Genomic DNA, 11,055 nt, shown 5'->3' with positions numbered 1-11,055 from the left:
AATTAGTATTACGCTTGTGAATACGGGCGCATATCGATTCTGCTGGCTACTATTTAATGTTCATCCCTCCCTTGTAATTTGTAAATGTATTTTAAAAATACAGTTTTACATGATATACTATATAATATAAATATATTAATAAATAATAATAATAACAATAATTGTATAATAATTAAAAATTAAAATGTATAGTCTATATTGTATTAAATAATAAAAATAATACTAGTCAATATATTTTATTTTATTCCGTACGTATTGCTATTACTATTGCTTTTAACTAAAAAGTCAAAGTATAAAAATTTATCAAATGATTTGAACGATAATAAAATTTCTAAGATCACTTATATTTAATGCATGTGTCCAAATATTACTAAAAGTAGTTACATTTATATTAATTAGATTATACATTTTAATTTTAAATTATACTTTATACAACTATTATTACCTGTCATTTTATAATATATTCACATATACATATTAATTAGAATACATATTTTAATTTTGAATTATACAATTATTATTATCATTTTATACAATTTAGACTATATACATTTTAATATTTTATAATATATCACATACACGTATTAATTAGAATATACAGTTTAGTTGTGAATTATACAATTATTATTATTTTATTCTTATTATACAATATATATTTTAAAATACATGTACAGGGTAGAGGGGGATAAACAGTAGCCGGCGGAATATCATAAGAACACGTATCTTTGAAAATATTGTCGTATACATAAAATGTTATATTGTATAGGTTATATAAAAGTCGGTATCCAGATCACTCTTGTCCAGTATTTTCTTTTATTCCATATTTGTATAAAAATCTGCGTGATTTTGGAAGTTTCACGGAAACTAACGTAGAACAAACACAGTAAACAATGACCAAAATTAATTTACCGCATTGATCAAATTCGTTATAGTGTTTCAATATTATAATTCATTGTATTAATTATCTTGTAATTAAATTTATTTAAAGACATGTTTTATATCGTTTTGAAGACAATTAATATCTTTCAATAATTTAATAGTGTTAACTGTTAGTAGTATTTTATTGTTTTTACTTTATTACACAGAATTACACTTTAACAAATAATACAAATTAATATCACTAAAAAAATACAGAACGATAATATTTAAAAATAGGTTAGCTTAGACGTGTATACGTGGGCGTAACTAGGATTTAATAGTTACAGGGGCTAGAGTGCTAAAAAACTAAAGTTAAAAATAATTTAAAGGTTTATTGAGGCTATAAAGTAAAACCTTATAAGGGGGCTAAATACAAATACAGGGGGGCTAGGCTCGTTGGATCGTTGTAGATTGAACTATTTAAATATTTTATTCTATAAATAGAATGCTGCTGTGTAATTGATCGAGTTATTATATAATATGTAAGGATTATATATTTATATTGTTCAAAAACTGTGCACAGTGCACAATCTCTATTCTCTACCGTCTTTGATATTCGTTATCTCTCCATACGTCATATGATTCTCTGATTTTACTACAGACCATATAAAGGTATATATATATATATATATAAGGTATATCTTAGTCCACGTATTTTACCTGTACCGCAGACTTTACAAACAAAAAGTACCCATTTATTTAAAGTGATAAGCACTTGTTCGAAAAATATATATGTGTTGTACAATAGTCGATAACGAGTTTATTGCAAGTGAAAATATGTACCTATTATTATTATTTATTACCCATGTGACTACTGGTCTTCAGAAATAAGAAGTACTATAAAAACCGAAAACCGCCTAACTTTTAAAGGCTATATCTCGCTAACGAATTAACAAAAAATAAAAATTTGAACGTTAGAATTCATAAAAAAAATATTCCTACTATTTTATGTCATTTTAAATATAGGTTGCCATTTAAAAATCAAAAGTCGATAGTGTTTTCACTATTAAATATAAGAATGAAAAAAATAAAATTTTACATAGATTTAGAAAAGCATAAAACTAAAAATTGAAAAAAGTTAATACTTTTTGAAATAATGAGTGTTGTTTGATAAAAAAAATCACCCTGTATATATTTATATAGTTAAATTAAGAATCATATCTTATTCATCAGCTAATAAAATTTTTTTTACCAAATTTGCTCTCAGTAAGAGAGCAGAGCGCGCTCAATAAAGAAAAACACGATGGGAAAAATAACGAAATACTTGTATATTAATAATTTTGTATTAGATCAAAATTTGTTAAATGTTTATCATTTAAACATGATATTAATACGTACTCACATTATTTCCCAGGACTCAATTTTTAATTATTTATACAAAATATTATTTATTTACATGATATTAAAAAACCACATATATTTTTTTTTATACAATATTTATACCATACGAGTATATTATATATTTAGAACATAATATTATAAAAACCAAATTCATTTTAGTTTATATATTTTTTTCTCGAAACTTAACTTACCTATAATCTTTTTTTTCTGGACTCAATTAGTGGCTACTACCTATTTTTTCCGTGACCCATTTTACCATGATAAGGTTATTTGAGACCTAATTTACCAATCCTGGGAGTTCTAACGGTTCTTAGCACCCTCAATAAGCTCTTAATTAGCTCCTTCTAGAATTTAATAATTATTTGTAAGCTTCCATCGACGTAGAAACGTTCATTCTCGGCATTTAAGTGCATTCTAACCGATAATAGAAGAGCCTTCCAGTTCGATAACGTCGAAAACACCTTATAGTCCAAATGTCCAATGCAATCATAAAGTAAACATTTTATTAATAACAACAATTTTTTAGTAAATATTTAGCTATATTATAATATAAATGTGTATTTTTTTTCATAACATTCAAAACCTAATTTTTAAAGATTTCATTTTAATTTTTTGAAATTTATTAATTAATAATATAATATTTAAATTACAATATTTTATTTTATATGAAATATGAAATATCTTTTCTTTTTTTATGATTTTTATGTGCTTTTTTTTCATTTTTAGTGCATACTTCTAAGTTTATCTGGTCATATTTAAGCGCATATTTTAGTGCTATAAATCCCGAACCCTAGCTCATTACAGTGGAGTAGTGTGGATTTCAGCTTAGTGTATACATTGAAATAGTAAGTTAATAAAATCGTGGGGGGCTATGCCCCCCACACCCCCTATACACTTCTTAAAATTTAGCTTGAAACATACAATGATACAATGTTTTACGTGTTTGTTAATATATATTACGTAAATAGATAACACAATATTATATTTAATAAACAAAAAATAAATGACTGACGATAGAGTATGCAAAACATCCTGCATACACAAATGAGAAAAACACAACCGCGAGCCAACGTGCAAACTGCGTACATAATGAACATGATAGGTACTAGCCATTAGATATAGCGGACTATAGCGCGGCGAGGCCGTAGTGTTGCGGATTAATTAATCCTATTGAACTTAGAAGAAAATTCACAAAATATTATATTATGAAATACTAAATTAATACAATCAAAAATTTTGTTGTAAAAATATTACATTCTTAATATAAAAAAAAATTATTTTTTCAATTTGTGAAGTGTAAGCTGTGCACACTGGCTGATTATCACAAATTGGGTTATTAGTACGTGTTGTATCGTGTAATATTTTATTTAAAATGGAACTTACACAAGTGTTTAGTCAAAACGACCTGGGGCGCATTTATAAATGTCAAATGGTGGGGGGGGGGGGGCACAAATAAAAATTTCAAATTTACGTACATAAAAAAATATAAAATACGGTGAATGGGCTCCTCCCCTAAATACGCCCCTGAAAACAACAAACAATTATTATTGGTGATAAACAATTTTAAATTTAAATTTAAATAAACAGTGGACGCCGCTTAAAAGACTCACTTTGGGACCAGCACAAAGTAGCGAGTCTTGTAACTGAGTGAATCTTATAGGTGAAGTGGGAAAAAAATGTATTACATTTTTATGAATTTTATTTTACTAAATATTTTGCTTTAATTTTAATTTATTTTAATACATATTACATATCTATTATTGAATTAATTTAAAAATTCTGATAAAAAAATTAATATATATATATACATAATATATATATAATTAAAATTATTACATATTAATAAAAAATTATAAAAGATTATATGGTGTATTTATTATTTATGAAAAAAAAGCTGTAATTTTGGTTTATTTGGAATATTACCTAATATTTCGAAAATATATTTCTCGTACTCATATTACAATACCTAACGATGATTGTGAAAAATGTGAAATGCGATAAAATGTTATGTATATACACACATTAAAAAGCATGAAATGAAACCACAAATAATCCCAAAAAATATGTAATTTTTGAACATGAATTTATTTCTAATTTTTAATCAAAAATGTTTATTTTTTACAAAATTTGAGTCTTATAAATGAAGTGGTGAATCTTATAACTGATTTATTTTACAATGTATTTGGATACGTCGGGACCGGCCATTACAGACGATTTTGAGTCTAATAACTAATAAGCGACTAAACCTTAATCCGTGAGTCTTATAAGCGGCATCCACTGTATATAATTCCAAATTAAGCGGTTATTCGATATGGATTTGTTCAAAGAAAACACGCAAAGCCAAATTGGTCTTAAACAACGAAAATATTACTCTACAAGAAAAATAATTTTTGGTACACAATCTATAGCTTATACCGCCTTACCAATACCATTACATAAATAATTAATTAAATGATTAATGTATATGTGTTATCGTATCGGTTATGTACATTATACATAATATCTATGTATATATACCATCTTCCATTGTCAGACGCAGAAATTGGAAATCCCTAGTAAAAAATCTTCATAACTGTTGAAAATGACGAGCCGTATTGTAAAATCACGTATTATTAACTCGAAACGTATTTGTAATGTTATTATAACGCGCGTTTACAATGGCGTTAGAAATGCGTAACGTTGTTATAATGCCGAAAGAGAAAAAGGATAGCCGAATGAAGTCTCTGCATGTCACAGTGTCGCCTGAACGGTATTTTGAAGTCGGTCGTATAGAGTGAAGAGCTGGCCAAAAAATTAAAAAAAAAAGAATCAATGTATTCTTGGATCACTGGCACAACCACATAATAACTAAACACAAATGTATTTATTTACGAAATGAGTACTTAGCGCGAAAAACTTGTCTTCGAAAAACAATTCGGAGGGAACCTTAGTGGTTTTTTTTTGAAATTTTAAGTATTAAAAAAGTTAGATTTATTTAAAAAAATGTTAAAAAAAAGATTTTTGTGCCTTTAATTACGAGTTGTGTGTATTTGTGTATTAGTGTTTATTAGTTGTGTAGATTAATACAAAACCCCAATGAGGTTCCCTCCGAAATATTATTTTCTATACATTTCATAATAGGTATTTTTACTCTAAAACCACTTTTTGACGCCGTTTCGTTTGTTTTGCGTAAACATATTTACGTCGTTAGATTTAATTTTTATTGCCGTCATGTGCTGCTACCTACTGGGCGTTGTGACGGCTGCCGTGATTTTCTCCACTGCGCCAAAAAGTAAATTTCAACCACGACTGTCTCGCCCGGTCGCGGATCGGTTTTATCTACGACGGTAGACGATTCCGAGAATAGAACTTGCCGATTACGTTTATGGTAAATAGCACGGCTATAGATAATTATCTCTAGTAGTGGTGAATAGTAATTATTTATTTATTAGACAATTCAATAATTGTACATATATAGTAATAGTACATACTAGTTGGCACAATACGATGAAGAGATAATAATATATATATAATTTTGACAGATGTGTAAATGTGTAATGAGAATAATTTATATTACAGAAATGACAATAAAATACAGTTATTATAACCAGAAAATCGTCATAGATGAATTTCATTATCGACCGACTGGATAATTTATTTAATTTATGTTTAATCATTTTGTAGAATTTAATTAGTTATTAGTGATATTACGGACCTTTTTATTTTTTTTTCAGACAGTAGGTAAGTATCTCATATTATGCATACATTTTCCAGCAATAATTCAAGTAGGCGCCTACTCCTATAAAAAACATTTCTTTCCCTGCATGTTATGAATTATAATGGTTTAAATAGAAAAAAACATTTTTGAATCGATATTAAAATTAATTAAAACAATTATTATTATGATACAAGTAAGTATGACTATGACTAGGGCTCGGAAGTTCATGCACTAAAAACTATCAAAATATGCGCTAAATAATATGCATTTAATTTTTTTTACGTTAAGTTTTTTTGTTTTCAGTAAGAATAATAATTTTAATATGGAGAAAAATATACACAATTTTAATATAACATGATATGTCGTATTTACTTCAAGAAATAAAATTTACAATTAAGGATTTTTAACAGGTTTTAAGTACAAATGAACGGCGATTATCAGCCCGACCAAGCAATAACGACCTTTAATTTAAATAATGTTTTTATTTTATATTGGCAATGTTTTTATAAGAACACATTTTTCAACAAATACATTTTGAAATATACTCGGTCCGAAATTTTCATGAAATATTAATACATAATAATAAAAAAATTATAAATAACACAATTAAAATGCAGTAAAATGCAATTTTATTTTAAAAAATGCATATATTTTTTAAAAACCTGAAAATATGCACACTAAAATTTCATTTTTAAACACGTTCAATTTTGATTCAAATTTTTAGCTCGTCCAGAAACTTTTTGATGCACTCAGTAAAAAGAACTTCAGGGCCCTAATTATAACTATCCTAAAAAAATTAGTTATAAATTTACACAACGTATTCTAGTATTTCTTTTTTAGTTATAACGAATTAGAATAGCGAAAGTCACAATATGAGACTGGTAATAGCTGTATTTCCTAAAACACGTGTACAAGAATAAATAATCAAGTATAATTTTTGTAATTTTCGAATCAAAAAGTGAATTCTATGAAAAATGCCATTCCTTCTAGTCCAAAATGTTACCTATAACATTAGACACGTCTAAATGTTTACACCCGCCTAGGTTAGGTTAATGTAAATTTGTGAGTATTCAATGACAATAAAGGTGATCCCTTACCTATTAAATTCACCTATGACAATTGTCATAAGTAAATATATATTTTGGCACCAGTGCGTGATTACATCATAGTTTTGAATTTAAATAAAAAATGTTTGTAAGTTTAAGTCAACTTTTTTTATGTTAAATTTTAACAATTATATTGTCGCTACATTTTTCATAATTGAAAACAAAAAAATTATAATAAATCTAAAATGTTCGTCTAAGAAAATAAGCACATGTGTTCACGGACACTTAATTTATATGATAATTTCGTATTTCCCTATATGTATGAACATTATAATAGTATATATATTGTATTTCTATAAGGAAAAAAACGATACCTATTCACTAAAAGCAATTATCATTATGATACCTATGCCTATTATAATTTATGCGACTATACAAGTCGATAACATGTAAAGAAATGACACACGGCGGCGTTGAAAATGAACCTTTGGCGAGAACATGGTTTCAGGATTTAACAGGAATGACCGTAAAATTATGTGGACTTTTTACGGACAATGAATATCCATACCTTGCTGCAGGTCCAGGTAAAATATATAATTTGATATTAAATTGTATTAAAATTTAAATACCAAGATAATTTTATGACCAAGTAGGGATAGCAAAAAAATATAATTATTTTGATTATTTTTAGACGGGTTAATTGATGACAACGCAATAATCGAAATAAAATGTTCGTATACGGCAAAAGACACAAATAGCGCGAAAGAAGCAATTAAAAATAAACTTGTAAGTAATAAATATTATGAAAATAATTATTGACTTGAATGAAATTTATATTTTATATTAATTATTTATTCGTCTAGTTATATATCTAATATAGCTATTTTGTATAACTAGTATCAAATGTTATACTTATATTTTAAATAGGTATTTTTATTTTTTTCAACTATAATATATTTATTACATATTTGTTACACCAGTTGCAGTACTGTATTATAAATATAGACGGAGCCATTGAATTAAAAAGAGGCATACGTACTACTATCAAATAATTGATCAATTACGGATAACCGGGAGGGATATTTGTTTTTTGTAGTTCATACGAATAACTGAACACACATTGAAAACATTATTTATTATGGTGAATTTTGGGAAACTTAAATGGTTAATAAACTTAAAACGTAAGAAATATATAGATGGTTTTAAGTGTAAACGTTCTATACTTCTATCCAATTATTTTACGTGATTATATTGAGGTATGTTTTTTTTTAGGTTTTATTTGAATGTATATTGCCAAAAATAGTTGACCCATTGTACGGAAGACGGTTACAAATATCAGACATACAAGAACCACTTCATATATTAAAATCTTACAAGAAAAAAATAAAACAAAACGTTATTCGTTAAAAATTAATATAATTACAGTTTAAAATATAAGTTATATAAGTTATAAATACTAGTGTCTAGTATACATACCTAGTAATGTTTTTTTTTTTTTTTTTTAATGTTTATATTTTTATATTATATAATGTTATATACTTTTACTATAATAAATTTCAAACAACAGCACTACTACTTAGGTACTCATTACAATATTATTTATTAATTACAAAGTATATTTTTGAATGCGCGGTGTGAATCTTATCTTTGCAGTTCGTACATCATAGGTATACACTCATTAAGATAAATATTAGGTAGAAAGGCGGGATCTTATAAAATAACAGATGGATTTGATGTATACAACTGTATGTCTTGTAATGATGTACGCTCATATTATATAAATGTAAGAAAGATGTTCAGAAAGAGTTAAATAATAAATTAGAAGCGGGTCGAGTTGCCGCACGCGGATAACAGTAAACCTCAATAAAATCTTTTATCGGTGATCAAGGGGACAATTAATATTACGAGGTCACGCAGAGAAACGCCATACGTGTCTGTGACAATAAAGCGCAGAGCGTTGTGACTTTTCCCGTATGCCGACAGAGACAAGGGATGGCCCAATGAGGGTCTCTGCAACCAAGGATAAAGCCAGATCTTTGGAAACGCGGAGGCCTTTGATGGGCCGCCTACGTCTCTGGTTGGCTTGACCGAATCGTCTCCCTCGCCAATGCATGTGCACCTGTGTTTTCACGAACATCTCGAGAGTCCGTTCCGTCGTGCGACAATTAAACCCGTACTTATTATACATAAATAAATTTAGTGTTGTTTTTTTTATTTGGTATATACGTCTAATGTTCTAATCTACCTGTGTCACCTCATTACGTCATCATAGCGTATATATTCATACAACATACATAATATATCGGATGTTCCAGTAAACCAGGTAAGGTGCAGATTAAAATATTACAGGTAATAACGTAAGGAGGTGATATTAATAAATTATTAAATCACATATATATAGCACATAATTGAAATAAGAATCAATCTCACATCTTTATTGTATATTTGCTTTTTACGTTATTACATTCTGTATTTTTATTACATAAAAATTGCGATGTAAAAAGTATGTGTGATAGCAGGTACAATACGAAATGATAAGGAACGTAAAATACGCGCAATACATATTTTACTTACAAGAAAACTAATATTTATATATTTAAGTAATATTAGTTTGGGTTATTGTTATAAATTATATAAGTATTATTTACTACATTATGTATATTTTTATATCGTTGCGATCATTTTATCATGAAGGACACGAACCACTCAAAACTTTTATAAATTGTTAAACAATGAGTGGTATAGTGATAGGCGTATAGATAGGATATTTGAATAAGTAATAATTCAGTAAAAATACAAATCAAACTATGTTATAATACAGTTTCTACGATCTATATAATATATATTTGGGTATAAGCAGTTTATACTGTTTATAGGTACGCGTGGGTATTTAAAATATTACTGCGGCATTGACGTGTATGAATTTTATATTGACGCGTTTCACACAGACACGGACGCGTACCATACGCCGCGTATCGCACGCGCACGTTTTTAGTTTACACACATTGATTGTATTCGTACGCGCCATTGTCGGAGTGGCACGTATGTACCTAACCAATGTAACCGAAAACGCGCGCGTAAGATACGCGCCAATGTGAAACGGTCCTAACGTCCTGGACGAACGACCGTAGTATAAGAAAACGACGCTCCCGTACGAAAACCCGTCAGCCAGACGCCGACTGCGAGAAGTGTGGGCGTAGCTAAACGCCGCGCGCTTGCGGATTGCGAAAACACTGAACAGCGTGTTCTCTGGGCCGCAGCGTACGTTTCGTCTTAGGCGTCCTCTTTCGTGTACCTACAGCTGCAATCGTGTGCATAGTGTATAGTGCAGTCAGTGCAGACATAGTTGTGTATAATAAAAACGGCATATCGTACATAGTTACTATGCGTACAATAAAACCCCATATAAACTTTAATACAAGTATAGTTTTTGTACTCGTTGAATGATAGTTAATAATTTTTATGCGTAAAATAATTGTATGGTATAGTAATAACACATACCAACACGTACAGAAATCGACCGAATCGATAGAAAATTAATGTACACCATAATATAAATGACGAATTTTGAAGTGCTGACTGACCATGATTGTACATAACAAACAGCGCATTTTGAGAAACACTGTACCGAACGAAACGCAGTTCGCCACCCCAATCGACCATGCCTTGTCGTGGGGGAGATCGTCCCGTGAATTCTATAGCTAACATATTTTTTTCTTTTATCGTATATATATATATATATATTATATTGAACACGGCGAATAGTGTCCGAGTGCGTCACCACCACCGCACTACCTACTTCTCTGTGTACTGCCAGAAACCCTACCGATTCCCACCCCTATACACACGTCCGCGCACACTTGCTACAAAGTATTTTGTTTTTTTTTAATCCTCGCTCACAGTACCACCGTTCACAGTGTTCGGAGTACAGGGAGACCACCGCACTACATTCCACAGTTATCCTTACCACAGTCGAAACGTAAACAGTTTAATTGTGTACTTTCGCCTACAGAAATACGTTTCTCCTTCAAACGAAAAACAATTAGCGTTTTG

At 28.8% G+C, this 11,055-nt stretch overlaps 1 pseudogene; it reads left to right on the top strand.

The window, feature by feature from the left end:
- The first annotated feature begins 7,459 nt into the window (after nt 1–7,459).
- On the top strand, nt 7,460–8,361 carry LOC113558236 (annotated as a pseudogene).
- The last annotated feature ends 2,694 nt before the right edge of the window (nt 8,362–11,055 follow it).

The sequence above is a fragment of the Rhopalosiphum maidis genome, chromosome 3 (assembly GCF_003676215.2).
Source record: "Rhopalosiphum maidis isolate BTI-1 chromosome 3, ASM367621v3, whole genome shotgun sequence".
In the NCBI taxonomy this organism is placed as follows: Eukaryota; Metazoa; Arthropoda; class Insecta; order Hemiptera; family Aphididae; genus Rhopalosiphum; species Rhopalosiphum maidis.
This window is presented reverse-complemented; position numbering and strand designations above follow the sequence as displayed.